General features: G+C 40.3%; 1 protein-coding gene across 1 annotated transcript in view; it reads right to left on the reverse strand.

Annotated features, from left to right (window-relative positions):
• The window catches only part of RNF150 (ring finger protein 150), a 113,465-nt gene that overhangs the window by 8,108 nt on the left and 86,812 nt on the right, over positions 1 to 18,545 (reverse strand). The window lies entirely within an intron of this gene.

Here is an 18,545-nt window from a genome sequence, read left to right on the forward strand (position 1 = left end):
AATCTGTGGCAGTTTCCCCTTTACATATTTTATTTTTCAGACAATAGAAGCAGAGCCTGATTGATACTAAAAAGTCTAGAAGTTGAATGTCTAAGAATTAATAAGAAACACAACAGAGGAGCCAGGAAAATAATAACTCCTCACAGTTTAATTATTCACTTGCAGCTAAGTGAGCACAGTTAATCACCTCTCAAGAGCAGCATGATTTTTAAACATTTTAAATTTTAAAACCCCCACATGTGTTTACTTGTGCTGGGATTAGACCTCATGTTCTGCAGAGAAAGCTTGAATGGGGTCTGCATTATTCAAAATGAAAGAGTCAGTGTTTTCCTTTGCAATTCTTCCCAGTTTTCACCCTGGATTGCTTTTACACTTTCTTGATTGCAAGATAAATTATTACTGCACACAACATCTTTACATCTCTATCTTTTTTCTCCCCTTTCAATATGACAGTAGTAAACATTTCAAGGCACTGCTTCTGACTATAAATGTTTCCACCAAAGGTGGAGGAAGTATTTACAAGTTGAATGACACATCCTGCAGATTCAGTGGTCTTAAATGATGTTGAACCTTCATGTGAGCTGCTAGATCCTAGAGTACATCAGAGCATTTCATACACCTCCAACATTGAAAGCATCACCTTTAGTGGTAACAGCTCCCTGAGTCAGAATAATGGGGTTTCAGACCACTGGATTATTTATCATTCCTCTATAATTAATAGGATTCTCGAAAACAATGAAAATTATGCTTAAGAGCAAGATTATATTTGCAAGACAGAGCTCCTGAGGTTTATCCATGTTGAACAGCCACTTGGAGCACTCTTGAGGGACAAGGTTTTTTACATCTGAGCTAGCTGTGCAGAAGAAAAGGACTGCCTGAATAGTTACAGCCAAACGCATGCTGAAGAGGCAGGCAGAGCTGCCAACACCAAATGTCAGAGCATCCAACAAGCAGTGTTTAATAATGCTGAAATGTTATTTTAAGAATCGTTGTTTCTTCCAGGGTTGCACAGCAGAAAAAAAAAAATCTCAAGTTCAAGAGTTCAAACCAGGCAGATAGAACAGGACCAGATTTGCAGCTCACATACCTAACATCTGGTGGGGGTACAGGATCACACACTCTCCAAACCAGCAAACTTGAGTTTTATTTTACAAATCCTATAAAATTGTTCAAATTCTTGGATCTTAGTCTTTGCAAATTGTGGGCTTTTGTAGTCTTCTTTGGAACTGAAGTGCAGGAACAAGGAATGATCCTAAAAATGCTTATGCCTATGATCTGGCATTGATTTTCCAGCACTGTGATAGTGCCTAGAAACAGAAGCACTCCACCTTCCTTAGTTGCCAGCAGTGTGGCAGCTGAAAATCCTAAAGCTACAGCTTCGGCAGAGTGGGGAGAACAACTTGGATATCACCATTCTTACACCTTCCCTTTCAGGGAAGCACTGCCATTCCTTTGGAAGCTGTAGGCAACAGAAGGAAAGGAATGCATCCCTCAGCATTATCTGCTGGCTCCTGGAAACAGGAACACTGCCACTGACCCCCTCACACACAGGAGCAAACTCTGGGAGACTGCAGAAGTTACACCAGACACGGATCAGCTGCAGGTACCTCTGGCTGCAAGGTCTTCAAACTGCCTCACCGTGGCTCCCCACACAACACAGCTTGCCAGACTGTGCCGGTTTATTTTGTTAGTTTTTTTTTTTGGCTGCCTGCTCAATAACACAAGCCACCACAGTTACTGTTATTTGTTCAAGGTAATCAAACCTCAACTACATTGCAAGTGCCAGGAGCTTAGCCTGCGTTTTGCATCCCTGCCTTTCAGATCCTATTTACAATGACAAAGCTTATACAATCACGCAGCTTCTACAGGAGATGCCTGACTCACTGTTAACAACCCCTATGGCTCTTTTGCAAGTTTTTTGTAATTTGCTGTTTTTCTTAAAGCCCTGAAGTCAGACGAGGATCTCAACTTTCAGTGAAGATCTCAGCTTTCACTTAAAAATAAATGAAGCTCAAGAGGCAAAAAGGAAACAAAGTGTTTTAAAAATTAAATCTCTATTTTCTAGACAGATTTTATGCTGGAATATCTGACTTGTGATTTTAGATACTTGAAATTGGCAACCCTGTCTTAACTACACACACTATAATACTTCCGCTGTGCTTTACAGCACTTCTTGCCATGGGGAGAAAGCCTTTTGCTTAATGAAGCAAAAGGCACATCTCAAGCTGCTTTCCAGCCAGTGTTAGTGCCTACAGCAGGGAACTGTAGACCTCCCTGCCACATTCCTCTCATGTCAGGGAAACATAATACACCACAGCATGCTGCCTATCCAGACAGACTTTTTCCACTCACTTGTATTTCCTGACACACATTTGTTTGAGAGGTGAAATTAACCAAACTCCTTCTCTAGCCAATATTATTTTAAATCAATTACACTACCATGGGAAGAATATCACCGTGTAGATTTGGAAGTGGCCTACACAAAGGTGGTACAGCTCTTGCTTCTTGAAAAGTGCATCAAGTGATGCTTACATTTGAATATTAGTGCAATCAAACAAGGATGAAAATAGCTAATTACTCTGGTGTGTTGAAAACAGTAAGATTGCACAGTAGTAATAGTTACCTACTGCTGCTGCTATTCATAACCATTGGTGTAAGTCTGTAGCTGTTGTACACTAATAAATATTCCAAAAGAAAGAGGTCAGACAATGGGTTTCTAAGAATTTGATACTGCTTGCAAGAGGCTTGGGAGGGAGCTAAGCGTTGAACAGTAAATGAAAAGTGCATTTACAAACCCATTCCTCTGCCAAACACACAGGCATGGGCACCAGCTAAGATGTACTTGCACTGACCCACTCAAGGGTGAGAAACAAGCTGGTGAACTTTGGTGAACTTTGCATTGGAGAAACTCTGGTGGACTTTGCACTCATGGAGGCCTCACTCCTGATCACCGCTGTGCCCCTCCCGAGGAGGCTACATTCTATACTATCCTTTGATGTCCCTAGGACACAGACAGTGCCATGGGGCTCTCCTAAAATTGTTCCAGCTTGCCCCAGAAGCTGAGTTTTCCCCCAGCTCACCAAGCTGTAAAAACCCATAACTGGGCTCAAATGTCAATAAGCAATTTGCATCCAGGAAATCAGCAGAAAAATGAGACCACACTAAAATGTTAACAACAAAAGCTTCTTAGCATTAAATATATATAAGGTTTGTCTAAGATGGCACTTTTTTCCTTCTCCAGACCTTTGGGTAGCTCTCTGCTATTAAACGCATTTGAGAGTAAGCAGAGATGTACTACTACTACATCCTCACTGTAGTGAAATATACCTTCTTTCAGAACTCCTCAGTTTGTGAAGACAGATTTAAACAAAACCATGAAATCCCTGGTGTTAGTTATGCTCCCAGATCTAGACAAGTATCTAAAATGCATGGATTGCCATGAATCTTATTTCAGTCTAGGGCTCACTTCTTCTAAGAAAACATTCAGATATATCTAAGGATTTTGCTTCATAAGAAACCAGAAACGTGGCCATCTCCTAGAGCTTTGAGGACCTGATCAGAAAATACATCCAGAGTCACTAGAGGCATTGATATGCCATCTTTATCGAAACACATTCTGCTCAGCTTGAAGCCACAGAAGAATGCCAATGCAAGCAGTGTTAGTCAGATTTTATTTCCAGTATAAGAACAACCAGGATACAATTTATCACATTTGATTTATGAGACATATCTAGAGTCCTCTATTGTCTGTCTAACAAAGCACTTTACCATTACAGAGTTTATTGTTACCTCCTACTGTGGCCTTCCCATTGCATCACTTGGCTGTTTCTAGTCTAAGAGGAAGAGCATCTTATGAAATTATTACCTCAAAGGGCAAATAATTCCACAACAATACCAATTAAATTTATCACTAAGACCCCTTCTTTTAAAATTACTACTGATTGTTAAAACTATTCTCAAGTTAATAATCTCACAGTACTCCTTGGATAATTTTATAACTCTCAAATTCCTTCCGTATCATCTAGAGAATTGTAACACTATAGAATGGGCCATAACTGCACTAACATAAAATACATGTAAAAAATGCCAATAAAATCTCTAATGCAAAAGAAATGGTGAGAATATGTTGGAGGAGTAAGGATTATAAAACCCCTTGCTAGTAATGCAGTCCTCCTGTACACAGAGGCTAATAAAACAGATTAAGAAGTTTGGCTGGCTATGACTGAGAGCAGAGCACTGGGGAAATATTTTATTGCTGTTTCCTAGAATCAGAGGGAGATTTATCTGAGCAGCAAGGGGAACAAGTACTTGTGTGGTAACTGCTTTTGGAAGAAAAGGTTAGAGCCATTTTTGTAAATAACAAGCCAGAGCTCTAAGAATGTACTAATAGCAACAGAGCTTCTTCCAGGAGGGAAAGCAGATGATGTCTGAAACATTTTGCAAAGAATACCCAGACACCAGCACACAGGAAAGAACAACATGCCATGACCTGGCAAGATTAATTCCAGAGGACACCTCAAAAATATGTTTACCTGCACCAAACCCCTAAGTGATTGAGAGATGTGACAGATGAGTCTGGATATGACGTAAAACTCTGGAGGCTCTCCCAAAGTAAACTTGGTTTTTGTTTTTTTCCTTACTACTGAATAAAAGGGAATTTCTTCCCTTAATCTTCTTCTAGAGTATGTGGTTTGGAGAAAATACAGCATCTCTTAATGAAAAACAGCCAAACACATGGTTCTTTGTCTTTAAACATCCTGCAGTATGAAGGGCTACTATCATCATCATCATCAACTGGAAATCACACCCCAGTATCTCAAGCCAAGGATCAAAATTGAAAATTTATTAGTAATAGAACTAATTTTCTGAAACCTAAATTTGGAACGTGTACTTAAGCAATAAACTTTAACGTCAATTACCTGAGAAGACTTTTTGGGCTTTGGCAAGACCAGTAAACTCATTTTCAGAGAGACTGCAGAAAGTATCAGCAGCCAAATGCTTTCTCCAAAAGAAAGAAAAAAAAATTGTCCAAATAAGGGTAAATAACACTGGGAGCAGACAGCAAACACATTTGCAAAAGTCTGAGCAAAAAAAGGGGCAGAACACACGACAGATGTTATTGTATGGAAGTAGTTGGGCCCAACTGGCTAGAAAAGCAAAACTTCTTTTTTCCCATTGTATATATATGTACATCTATCTTTAATGAGCATATACTAAATCCTTGGGATTTTACCCAGGAATCAGAACATTCAGCCTTTGAAATTCACAGCACATATTAACATTATTTTAGTAGTCAACATTTTGGAAATCAGTCTCTTCTCTGTAATAGACTAGCTGACATTTTGGGAACTTTTAATCAGCTGCCAAACTTCTCTGTGATACAGCAAACATGCCTCTGCCAGGTATGACACAAGAAAATAAAATATTTTTGCTTTCAGTTTAATTTCCTCTTTGTTCTTACTCTTAATGGGTCATGCTCATCATGTTCCAGGGACCAGCAGGGAAACTCCTTCTGTGGCCTACATACTGCAATATAATTTTCTTTTCACATGACTAGACTTTCCTTTTTCTCACTGGAAACTCAGTCAAAATTTGGTCACAAGGATTACCAGAACAGTCAATGGAGTCATCATACTGTCTCTTGCACTTTATGCTCTTGGATCAGCTCATTCCCACATTCAAGGTCCTTCCTGCACATCTGGTCTTCACAGAATCATAAAAAGACTTGGGTTGGAAGCAACCTTAAAGATCATCTAGTTCCAACCCCATGCCATAGACAGGGATGTCACCAATTAGATTTTATTCACTACAAAGTGTTTTATTCCATCTTTGACCCCATACCTCAGTCCCACACTCTCATCTTGTTTCACTGACAGACAAAAACCACTCTACTTTCTTCACAACAGTGCATCCAGCCCCTTAAACCCTTGCTTTTCCTTTTTCTTTCCAGGCCTTCCCTCTGTCTAGAAGCAGAGATGGACAATGGGATGCTGTTGCACACCCTCCTTTACTGTTCACCACTGGTTATTCTCAGTGCCCAAACACTGCACCAGGTGCACCTCTGGTCAGGACACCATGTCCTTCTGATCCCATGGGAAGTTCCATAAGTAAATGTGGAAGTATTTCACTCAAAGTACCAACTGGTACAAATTATTATTATTATTTAGAACATGCAAAATTATTCATGCCCTTAATTGAAAATCAGAAAATTACATCTCCCATAAGAAGGGAAAAGGTTAAAAAAACACTGAAGCACAGGGCTGCAAGTACATGACAGTTGTGATTTTCAAGTACCTCAGCTGCAGTTGGTAATATATTACTGCATTCAACACCTGCAAATTGTCCTTGCATGAGGTGTGGAATGGGGACTATTGGTTTTCTTAGCTGCTGAATGACCAGCATTCCTTGGTGTTACTGCAAAACAATGGGCATGAAGGGTTAAAGTTACAGAAAAAAACATGCTTTGTCATGTGTTTTTAATGGTGTGTAAGGGATATTGCAAGGATTATCCCAGTAGCCAAGGTGAAACATCTGGAGAGACAAACACCCTTTGAGCAGTGAGCAAACACCTTTACTCACACTGCCAGCCATTCAAAACTCTGAAGGGACAGCAGGTGTGAGACAAAAGCAGACCCTAAATGCTGTATGTACTAGTGTGTGGTGTACAACACACAGCTTATTGGCAGGCTGGCAGAATAAAGAGACTTTTACATCCAAGCATTATAATCCCACAGTTTAATCCTGTGCATCTTGGCTTCCATGGGCTATCCTGGGCACTGCTACCGTGACTGAACTTCCTTATCTATATTTTAAAAACCCAAGTCAGCAGTGTGCTCTGCTTCCAGCAAGCCTGAAAGAAGGAAATAACAGCCTCGCTCAAATACTGGATTGAATGAGCAAGAGTGTTATGGTGAGAGAAATTTCAGTTCTTGTGCTCCTAAGGAACATCAGGAAGAACATCCTTTAAAGGGATGATTTAGAGATGAACCAGCCAACACCACACAAATCCCTCAGAGCAATCATGCTGCAGTGGTATCCCCAGCTGGACACAATATTAATCCAGAAGACCCAATGTAAAACAGTGGTTTCCAAAACCTTTTTTCTTTGGTCTGATCATGCTGAAGGACTGTGACCTCTCCTTGGGGAACTCCATGGCAGAAAGCAGCTGCAAAAAGCCAGCTGAGATTGCTTCTCCTCGGGACAGCAGGGAAATGCAAGAAAGCATTTGGTGCTTGGAAGAGCAACATACCATAGGCACAGAATGAAGCTAGGACATGGAAATGGACATGCAGCTTTTTATAAGATGTTAGAAACTTCTCACTCCTTCTTCAGGTCATGGGCAAGGTGGCTACTAGTCAGTGAAAATCCACAAAGGAGAAATTAATGTTGAGAACTAGATGTAAAACATAGGACTGCTTGTAACAAACAAAACCCTCTATATTTCTGCCTAATCACAATGAACTGCTTCCACAATTACAACTATGCACACAGTTATAACAGAGAACAGCACCTTGCCTCAAAGACACCACCTGTTTATTTTTGAATGAGGGGGCTGGAAAAGCTCACAGTCTGCCTGAGTTTGTCTCTCGTGGCAGTGTGTGCATGATTTTCCAATCTGTCTCTTTAAATACTTTCTACTGCATAAACTCTCAGGTCACCAGCAAAGCACAGTACTGAGGAATCAGGTACTGAACTCTCAAGAGCAGTAACACCAAACATCCTTAAGCAAAGATGTCACAAAAATACCTGTGCATCTATTAAAGGACTTAATGAGCAAATGCACAAGGAGAGGGCTGAAGAGCTCAGCAGTGGTGGAATTACTTGAACAAAGAGTGTTTATCTTCTCTCCCTCTCTCACACATGATCACGCCTTCCTATCCAATGCTGCTAACACTAGGCTCCACCTGAGATGCCAAGATCATTTCCAGGATAAAGGGGCAAGTTGTTAGCCCAGAACTTTGTGGGCATTAATTTTGTGCATGTTGGTAAGAACTCCCTCCTCATCACGCATGTTGGGGACAGTGAACCTTGGCTGAAATTCAATTCCATTAGAAATGCCCATAATAAAAATTTCACCCAGGGATGTCTTTCTCATTAGATATTAAAAAAAAACCAAAAAACCACAACCCACAGTAATGAAGTCAGAAGAGAAAACCCTATCAGGTAACCCTTACCTGATATGCAGGTTCCTCCACCCCACCTAAGAGATGGTGGAGGAACCTGCATATCAGGTCAGTGATTTTTACTGCCGTCACTAGCAAAATACAACTTTTAACAGTTACCAGCTTTGAAGTTTAACTTTAAGGGAAGAACAGTCTGCCTTTTTGTTCAGTATAAGGAAGCAACATGCCTGAGAATGCTCTGTTGCAGCAGCAGCTCCAGTGCCTGAAGCAGGGCACAGCTGTAGGAACACTGTGCCTGACAAGTCAGAGCAGATTAGGACAGCATTCCATGGTCATCTATCCACACACCCTTCCCCATCCTCCATGCTACCCAAGGGTTGCCCACAAACATCAGATATGTGCAGAAACCGTAACATTTTATGTCACACCTTTTTCTTTTTGCCCTCTGACACCTCACAGTGAAATTAGTGTCCCTCCTGCCAGCTCACACATGTGGACTTGCAGGAATTGACCATTTCCAGTCTCCTGCCACATGCTCACAGGACTGTCAGGTACCTGTCCCCAAAAACCTGGGAGACACTGGACCAAAGTACACTGCTTAGGCTAAAGATTAATTCTTGCAAGTCCATAAAAACAGAGAATACTTGACAGAAACAGCACAACTCAGAGAAAATATATTTTTTAACTTTACAAGACTGTCTAACCTGATTTGATTTGGACATCTTAGTTTTGTCACAGGACATAGCTTATCTACGTACTGCAGCTCAAGACATAAAGATTGAGTTAAGTGCAATTCAGCTGTAGACAAATTTGTAACAGCAGAAAAAAAAATCCCAAAGTCATGGAGCCCCACCAACTTCTCAATGACTCTAAAAAATCCCAGTTTAAAAGCAAAGAACATGCTTTTCAGTCTCTCAAATTCCATCGGGTTGTAGATGTAGTCTTTTTGGATGGTGTGGCACCAGCAATAGTACAATATTCTGTGGACAGGGCTGATACATACATTGAAACAAAGTAAGAATGTGAACCTGAACAGATCACTACAGATACAGCCTATAGCTTCACTATTTCTTCTCTTCCAGGATGAGCACATAGGCAAACAGATTATAGGATGATCAATTACATAAGAACATCCATTTTTCCAAAACAGAAGAAACAATTTCTGCTGTTTATATGTCTGTTAGCAATGAAGGAAAATAACATGACAAGCTGAAGTGTCACCTCTTAATTTTATGAGAAATGCAGTAGTTTTAAAAAATTGTAGGTGCTTTCAAAGCATTCTACCAGTTTAAATCTCCTCCCTATGGGCTTCTTACAGTATCCATACACTTCCTCTTTTGAAGTCCCTAATTAAAAATTCTGCAAGGAATTCTTTAATATCCACTTTCACAGAATCCTTACAGAAGGAAGTTTTAATCCAAACAGAAAACAGTGCACACTTAATTTCTAGGGCCCCCTTTAAGGACACACTCTTGGTAAGTTCTTGCATCTGGTCCTCCCTCATACACACAGAGAAAGGACAGCTCTGACCTTTACTGACCACTGGCAACACTTATGATGAGGTACTACCAACTTCTGGAGTTTTCAAAAGTGTCTCATTTAGACTAATTAATCTCAAATACTTCACTATTCTCAGTTTTGGTTTTTTTTTTTTTTCCCCCCTCTGGAGCCTTATGTGATGATGTTTTAAAACAAGAGCAGGAAAAAGGGCAGACAAGTGTAGAAACCAGTTCAGTGTAACAGTACCTTTAACACAGGGAGTATTACTCTGTGCTTAAAGTGGAAGCTGTAAGAGACCTGCTCTGGAAGGGATGTCCTGGGTAGCTGAGTCTACTCTCCACAACTGTAATGGCTGCACGACACAGTCCCTTTCAGATTTGCTAGCAATTAGCATCATTCACTGCACCAGCTCCCCAGCCAGCTCATTCATCTCTGTGCCAGTGCAGAACTGCAGATGGGTGGCAGCGAAAAGCTGTAATACCCAGTTTTCAAAAGAGCACTTCATGCAGCACCAAATCACAGAGATTTAATATTTTTTTCAACATCCGACAGTGACAGATGAGTTCAGCTGTGAACTCTCCTTTCCTTAAAAGCCTATCACAAGCCTATCAAACCTTGCAACACATTTTATATTCCAGTGTAATCATGCAGCTTTTGAACAGCTTTATCCCAGATCTGATCTTCCCTGCAGCCTCCTCAATAGTTTCACTATCAGCAATGTATCTACAGCTGTGGCCAGTTCTCTGACTGAGAAGGAAATCTGATCAAGACCCCCAACAGCAAAATGTGGACATTTACACCTAAAAGTTTGCAACTTCTCACTATTTGGATAGTCTGTGTACTGGGAAGGTCTTTTTTGTGCCACTGGGTCTGTGGGTCAGACTTTTGCAGAGGTGCAAATTACTCAGACTGCTGGCATTTATGGATTGGCAGGTAGGAGATGACATTGTCAGCTGATAGGATCTATAGACCTCATATAAATGGGACAGAGTACTAGCAGGAAAATTAAAGTAGATTTCTGCAGTCTGAAACAGCTCATAGTTTCCATCAGGAACACCTCTACAGGGACTTCCTGAAAAGTTAAGCAAAACTGCCCAATTTAATTGGTCCATGTATAGTTGTTTTTATGAGAACCATGTCCCTTTTCATTAGTTTAGAAATAATAAAAAAAATCCCAAACAAACAAATTATGGCAAAACCTTTCCTTTTGGAAAAGTAAACCTTTTTAATGTCCTTTGCATCCTCTTTAGGTTGCTTTCATGGTTTACTTAGAGGATTAAGCAATATTTTTTATCTAATCAAAAGCATTTCACAGGAAAGAAAAATGAGCACATATAAACCACATCACAAGCACATAGGATGAGTATTAAAATGTGACTAGGAGGTGTGCAGAACCACTGTTCGTTTGGAACAGAGATGTCCAAAATGTTACTTGTGTCTTGTGGTAGGGCTAGTGTACCAAATAAAATTCTAACAAGCTTGTCTTAGTACATTAATGAACATTCAATGCACTCACAGAGAACACATGAGTACAGAACAACAATCAAGAAAAGCTCTCATAAAGGAAGAGGTCAGCTGTTTATCTTGTATGTTTATTTTGGAAAATTTAAATCAGTTGATGCCAATCTCCTTTTAACTGGAACATTCCTCTGACAATCATGCAATAGCTCAACATTTTTTTCTCCATTAAAAATAAATCTGAAGTGCCAGGCCTGCCAGTGCCAGTGTTACACTGAAATATTGTCTGAAAAAATTTTATGAAAATAGCTTCATGTAAAGAAGAAGAAGAAAAAAAATCTTCCTTTACAACAACTGAAACCAAACTGACAATATCAATTTAAAGAGTTCAAATTAATTTAATGTGAGTCCCCTCCTGAACCTGTGTCTCCTTCCTGTCTGCCTTCCTTTCTGTCCCAAATGAGCCCGTATTAAAAAGGACATAGCACAGTTTTTCTTGACCTGAGGTCTGAAACCAAGAGTTTTGTCTCTCCAACCTAAAGAGTGCACACATGTTCCCTCCTCATTTACCTACTCCTCTTGCTTTTTCATTCATGGTTCACACAAGTAACATGACAAAAAAGTGAGTTCCATTTACAGGATTGCAAAATGCTGGGTGTGACAAAACCCAGAGAGGGACAACCAGGACAATAAGCAGAGAAACCAACATTGAAGAGGGAACTCAATCTCACCCAGAGGCCACTAAAGCTTGCTAAAGGGCATCTGAGGACAACTTCTCATTTGCAAAGTGCCCTTGGAGCCTTGGGTCTGGCTGGTAGGAAATCCTGCAGGGACATCAACAGAAACTGGTTTTAGGTATATAAATCTAGGGGCGTTTAGCATTTCCTTTCAAATAAGCCTCCAGTCCAAGTGTAATTTCAACTGAACAACTTCTGGCATCAGAAAATCCCCTCCAAAGCCCAGTTTTATCAGGGATGCTTGCTGAAATGCTCATGGGAACATGACAAAGGCCAAACCCAAGGCATCCATTTTCTGAGTTTCTTCTTGGAGCAGTGGATGGGAAAGGTCAATTTAAGTTTCAACAAATTGCATCTGGAATTTTACTTGAAAATATGTTCATTAGGTCACTTGGCCGCCACCACTAGCATCAAGATCTCCCTAACGCTCTACATGTGAAACTCAAATTGAAACAGAATAACTTAAACCCACTGTTTCTCTGCATAAAAAAAACCTTTGTCTCTGTTTCAATTTTTAAAGTTATTATACAGTCCTTTTCCTCTTTCTTTTATGTTCTGAGCATTAACACTGCTTGGAGAGGCAGAAGAAAGAGTTGTTACCCTACATAATGATACCTCCCTAGAAAAATAAAAGTAACAAAACCACTTTTACCACCTGGAAACCAACCACGTAACTTCAAAAAATGTAAATGCATTTGCACTGTTCATTTTTATTTCTCTTTATTATACTACTGTAATGTTAGAGTCAAAACTCTGTGGCATTAAGTTCGGTTTTAACCCCTTTCGCCATTCCTTTTGTATTCAAGTTTTTGCACTTTCCACTCCTCTCATTGAAAAGTGGTCATGTCCAGGAGGTTCCCAGGCAGTCCCAGAACAAGTTAGACCCCAGGAGCCTTTAGAAAACACAAGATTAAAATATTGGTATATTTTATATCTGGTCTGGAAAAAGGGCTTTTAAAAGCTGAGTACCACTTTATAGTAAATTTAAGTTTTTACAAGGGAAGTGGTCTTGTATCTTTCAGTCACAATCAAGCAAAAACTGAAGGATTAATTCAGGAATAAAAAAGAGACAGAAGGAATTACTGCAAACACATGCAATTGCTTCTGCCCTGTGGAATATACATTTATAGTAGTTTAACTTTTGAGGGTGACCAACTAAAACCACAACCTTTCTCCCAAAGCTTTCCTCCAAAACTGTTTCCTTGGAAGTGTGCTCTTAGGCTGCAGGCTTCTCCACAGCTGGAAGCATGTTCCATCTCCAATAATAGGTTGGTAAAGGGTCATTTTTCTAAACATCCTTCTTTAAGGCTATTTTAGTCTTACAGATTGACAGGTATTCATGCACAGAAAGATAATTTGGTGGTGCCTTTTAAAAATGTAATTACAGGGAAGTAATGAAGTTTAGCAACACCTTAGTTGAATTCAATATCCTGAGCACTTGGGGGCAAAATCTGAAGTCAGGTTTCTCATGTATATGTGACACACCACATTTGGTGGCTGTCTCCCAAAAAAACCTTAGCAGCTGAAAACACTTTTATAATAACACTGTGTTATTTAATTACCTGAGCAAGGAACTGGCAGATTTTAAACCCCTTTTGTGTGATTTTTTCCCCCCACTGAGATGCTACAATTTAATAAATTTAGTAAAGCTATTTCAGCTAAGTACTTTTCATATTCTGACTTTGCCAGTGGCCCTTCTTCTATACATTTTCTGTGTACTTGTCCTGTAGGAGCATTTTTTAAATTGTCTTATAGCACTATGCCACATAGAAAGCGGAAAAAATTCACAGAGATCTCCAGGTAAGTTGTTTTGCACATTGTGTATATTAATTCATGGCTTAATTATTGCCACCCAACTAAGCCTATGTTCTCGCCTACTCCCTGAGTGCTTCAGATATGTTAACATGAGTTACAATGAAAAGAACAGTCAAATGCAGTGGCACTTGCAAAAGACAGTCACAATAAAAAGCCAGTTTGGGTGGATATTCATTAATGCAACTCTGATGCTAGTGTGCACTGTGCTGAGTACAGCCTGAGTATATTCCCCAGGATATATTTATTTATCCCCAGGATATACCTTCTCCAGCCTTGCCACTGGAGTGGCAAAGAAGGCATCTAGCTGGGCAAGAATATATCCACGTGGGTCCTATTTTCAGCACCCCTAAATGAGAGGGCTAATGCACCCCTCCCATTCCCAGCTCTCAGGCAGGAGAAAATCCTCTGACATGCATGCCAGAAGCTGGATATTTCCTCTTGGATATTGGGCTTGACCTGTTACCTTCTTCTCTCCCAGTCATTCCCATTTTCTATAAACACTCATAAGACAGTTTCTCCATCTGGCCTATCAATCTCAAAGCATCAGTTTCAAGCACTATCTTCACTTAGAATTGCTCACATCCAGAACAACAGAATGTCCAGGTATTAAGAATTTAATAGGTACTCTCATTTCTAGGTGAAGTGGCCTGGTTACTGTTGCAACCCTGGAGGATCCCTGAAGCACCCTAATTTCTGCAGGGGTTGGAGGAAAGTGATGAAAAAATGAGTAGGATTTCACTAATATTTTACGAGCAAGTACCACTGATTTTTAATTTTTTTTTTTTTTTGGCTGAAATTGTGGAGTGTTAGAGACTGTATGTGAAAGTTTGAGCTGTTGCCCCTACAGGACACTGGAGAAAATTTAGACCACGGCAGTTCTGGATGCTTCTTGCAGGCCAGACATCTCCTGCAAGACTGTTTTTCCGCCATACAAAAAACTATCACATAGTTACATGCACACTCCCCCCTCCCTTTCACTTGATCTCTTCTAACTCATGTTTTCTGAGAAATCAGAGGATTGCTGGTTACAACACAAGAACTACAGGTGTAAGCATGCACATGATCCTTTAAATTCTTATGAGAAACCAGTCAGCATCCCTGAGCAAATGATTCTCTTGTATGTTCACAGGCTCACAGCCTGGATGAATAAGGTGAAAAACATTATGTACCAATGACTGGAAATATTTTATCAGCAGAGCTCTTGCCTGACTTCTTTCGAGTTACCCTCACTATGGAGTACTAAGGCGAACAGACACTCATGAAGCAATGCAGCCAGAACAAAATACATGCAAGCAGAATTGAGAGCAACTGCTGTAGAAATGACTTTCTGAGTACCTTCTGCACCACAGCCTCCTGTTTTTACCCTCCAAGAGGCACAGCTGCTTTTTCATTGTCCTTCTTTTCCCACTAAATTTACAAGACCTGTTTGCTTGCTGTGATCTGCTCTGGGAGGAACCTGTGAGGTTTCTGGAAGTGGGCCCATATCTGTGTGTGCACTGACTGATTCAGCACAGCCTGACCCCAGCAAGGCTTTCTGAGGTCTCCACAGTATAGGTGAGCACTACTTTTGCCTTGCCTATCTGGAATGACAGCAGCAACCAGAGGCACACTGGAATCCTCCCCTTCTTCTGCCTGCCTTACTGTAGAACCACTGCTCTGCCATACTTCTTATTTCTTATTTTCAGGTGCTGATCCAAGCTGGATCCTTGAGTCTCCCATTTGGTTTCATTTCTGAATTGATAAGAAAAACATTCAGAATCAGAGTAGCACATTGTATCTTAAACAGCACTTCCTGATGATTTCAGTGGAGGTTTTTGCATAAAAACTGATGAGACTAAAAACTCCACAGACAGTTCAAGCGTAAATAATCAAGTCAATTGCATGCAAGATACTGAAAATCTCTTGCAAGGAAAGGCTTTTATTGTCACGTATAAATAAAAGAGATTAGCTAGTATGAAGTCATCTGGTCTCTTTGCAGTTCAGATTTGTATTTTGCTCTACATTGTCAATTTTGCTTTAAAAGCTTTCTTGTTTAGTGTTTTACTCAGATACTTGCTAAAGACAGTGAATACAGAGAAAGATACAAACTATGTTATCATTGGTGCCAGTCCTCAGGTCCCCTTTTCCCCTGCACACGTGCAATGCACATTCAGAGCAATTGGGAATGATACATCTAAGGACACACTTGTGCACCAATACAGTGTGGTACCTGGACCCTGACTGCACACCAGGAGCTGACCAAAGTTACTCTCCTCCTCCTCATCTGGGCAGGGCAGAGAAAATACAACAAAAGTCAAGTGGGTCGAGCTGAGAGGATAGGGAGAGATTACTCACCAATTACCATCAGGCACAAAAGGGACTTGATTTGGGGGAAAAATAATGAATCTAATTTATTACCAATCAAATCAAAGCAGGATAAGGAGAAATAAATCTTAAAACACCTTCTCTCAACTCCTGCCTTCTTTCTGGGCTTAACTTCACTCCTAAATTCACTGCCTGTTTTCCCCCTAGCAGCAGAGGGGAGTGGGGGTTGTGGTCAGTTCATCACATTTCCTCTGTCACTCCTTCCTTGTCAGGGGGAGGACTCATACTCCTCCCCTGCTTCAACATGGGGACACTCCCATAGGAGACAGGCCTCCAAACTTCTCTAATGTAAGCCCTTTCCACAGGCACAGTTCTTCACTAACTGCACCAGCATGGGTCCCTTCACAGGGTGCAGTCCTGAAAATACAGGCTGCTCCAGCTTCCTGAAGCTAGCTGGCACTGGCTCCACTGGACAACTAGGAAGTCTAGCAGCTTCTGATAGAAGCTACCCTGCTACCAAAACCTTCTCAAGCAAGTCAAATACCTACAGTCTTTACAGGAGCACTTTTTCTTCCTTAGTTTCATTGTCATAGAGAATAAATCCCTTATGGCTCTTGCATTCACTGAACATTAATAAAGTGCTTATATACTCAGATATGAGCATTCAAATGAGATTTGAAGCTTCATTCTTTCTTTGCCTAGTTGTTCATTATGATTTTTGAGCAAAATAGACAGCTGTGTAGGGTCCAGTTGTGATGGAGATAGTGTGCTGGCTTTTGGGAATAGTGTGGTGAAAGCTGGCTTCTATGTCCCTCTCTTCTCTTGTGCTCCACATTTCTTTCTTCCTGTTATACTGGCAAAACAACTTCTGGATCAGAAAATTCATCCAATTGAAACAAAACCACCAGGAAGAAATTGGTTGGCTTCTGGACTGGGCTTCCAAGGCAGCTACACAACATAAAAGCAACATGGAGGCAGGAATGTAATTTAAGACAGACAGAGGCAAGCCAGGGACTGTCAAAGACTTCAAATGTACAGGCAGAGTTAAAAAATGGAGGTTCCACTACTGAAAGTGAACACTTTCTTCTATATCTCTTCCTAAACTTAAATGTTAAGCAATCTTCATGGCATCTGCAGTCTTTTTGGGACCCTAGGTTAGTCCAGACTGCTGTGAGTGCTTACCATGCACTCTGAATGAGAAATATCACAGCTCAGTGGGGACAAGGGACCTTATTGAGCTGATGTCTTCATCCTTGCTCTGTACACAGCGTCAGTGGACACAGATGTGAAACAGAAAACAAACAAATAAATTAGAATTTAAATTTCCTCCTTCATTCACAGCAGTTTTGTACATCCCTTTTTGCAATTTTCTCTGCAGAAACACTTTCAGTTTCACTTCTCAACATATGGAAAGAAGGAACAGTTTTATAACAGAAAAACTTCCCTGTCCCTTCAGAGTCTGGCAGGAGTCTCGTAGGTGTATATGATAATCCAGAGAACATTTTTAGTACCAGCTATGTTTCACTTGGTGACTCTTTCAAACCATCAGTGCTATGTTGGCATCAGTGTTGATCCCAAAACAATCTAGGAACTCAGCTCACTGGAAGTTTTGGTCCATGACAATTATTTAGTACAATATCCCCACAAGATTTTAGTAGAACCACCAGGACTTATGTCACATGCCAGGCACAAGGGGCCCAATCTGCTCAGTCTTTAACTAGGTCCCATCGGTATTCTCTCTCTGGGACAGTATTAGGACTTGTTTATGCAAGTGTTAATAACTTGCTGCACTAACTAGTGTCTAGGGAGTTTTTCCACATTTTCCTCCCCCTTTACATTCCACCTATAAAACCCTACTATTCATAGCAAGGAGGAACAGTCAAATGGTTACAAGACAACAGTGGATCAGATTCTTATCATGCACTTTCATCCTCTTCCAAAGGCTGACTATTCTTCAGAAAGATATTTTAGACATACATCAAAATAATTACCTGAAAAGTTATATTAATAAATTTAATGAAGAGCTATCAGAAGAGATTTGAAAGGGTCCTAACAGTCACGATGAGCTGTACATTGGCAGGGTATTATGGAAAGAACAAAATGAGAGGCAGAAAATGAACTACTGATATTGTCTAGACTTCCCACACTGTTGTACAAGTGTGCCAAACTCTGTGGACTTTGCAGGTGATATGACACCTTGGGGGAAAGTTTGTGCTTTTTCACACTAAAAGTCCTGCTCATGTGTGCAGTAGAATTATTTATGGATCTCCCTCCATCTACAGAGATAGTACTAATGGGATTTCTGAGGCCCTATGTGGTGGGATGAGATGGAACATACTGAATGGATGAATGGAGCATAAAAGCTTGGCTAAGTTGAAAAATGGGAAGTATTTATGAAGAGATAAACTTTACTGGCAAAGACAGTGCACATTATTTACTGCAGAAATTAGTAATTGCTTGAAAGAGATAAATGACCATGGATGCCATAAAAGAATAAAATCCAATAACTATTTTTCATCTGCCAGTGTCACCATACCTTTAGAATATCTAGATGCTACTTTCTTGGAAAAGTACCTTTTTTAATCATATTATTCAATCCCAGCTGAGC

Source organism: Passer domesticus, chromosome 4 (genome assembly GCF_036417665.1).
Source record: "Passer domesticus isolate bPasDom1 chromosome 4, bPasDom1.hap1, whole genome shotgun sequence".
Taxonomy (NCBI): Eukaryota; Metazoa; Chordata; class Aves; order Passeriformes; family Passeridae; genus Passer; species Passer domesticus.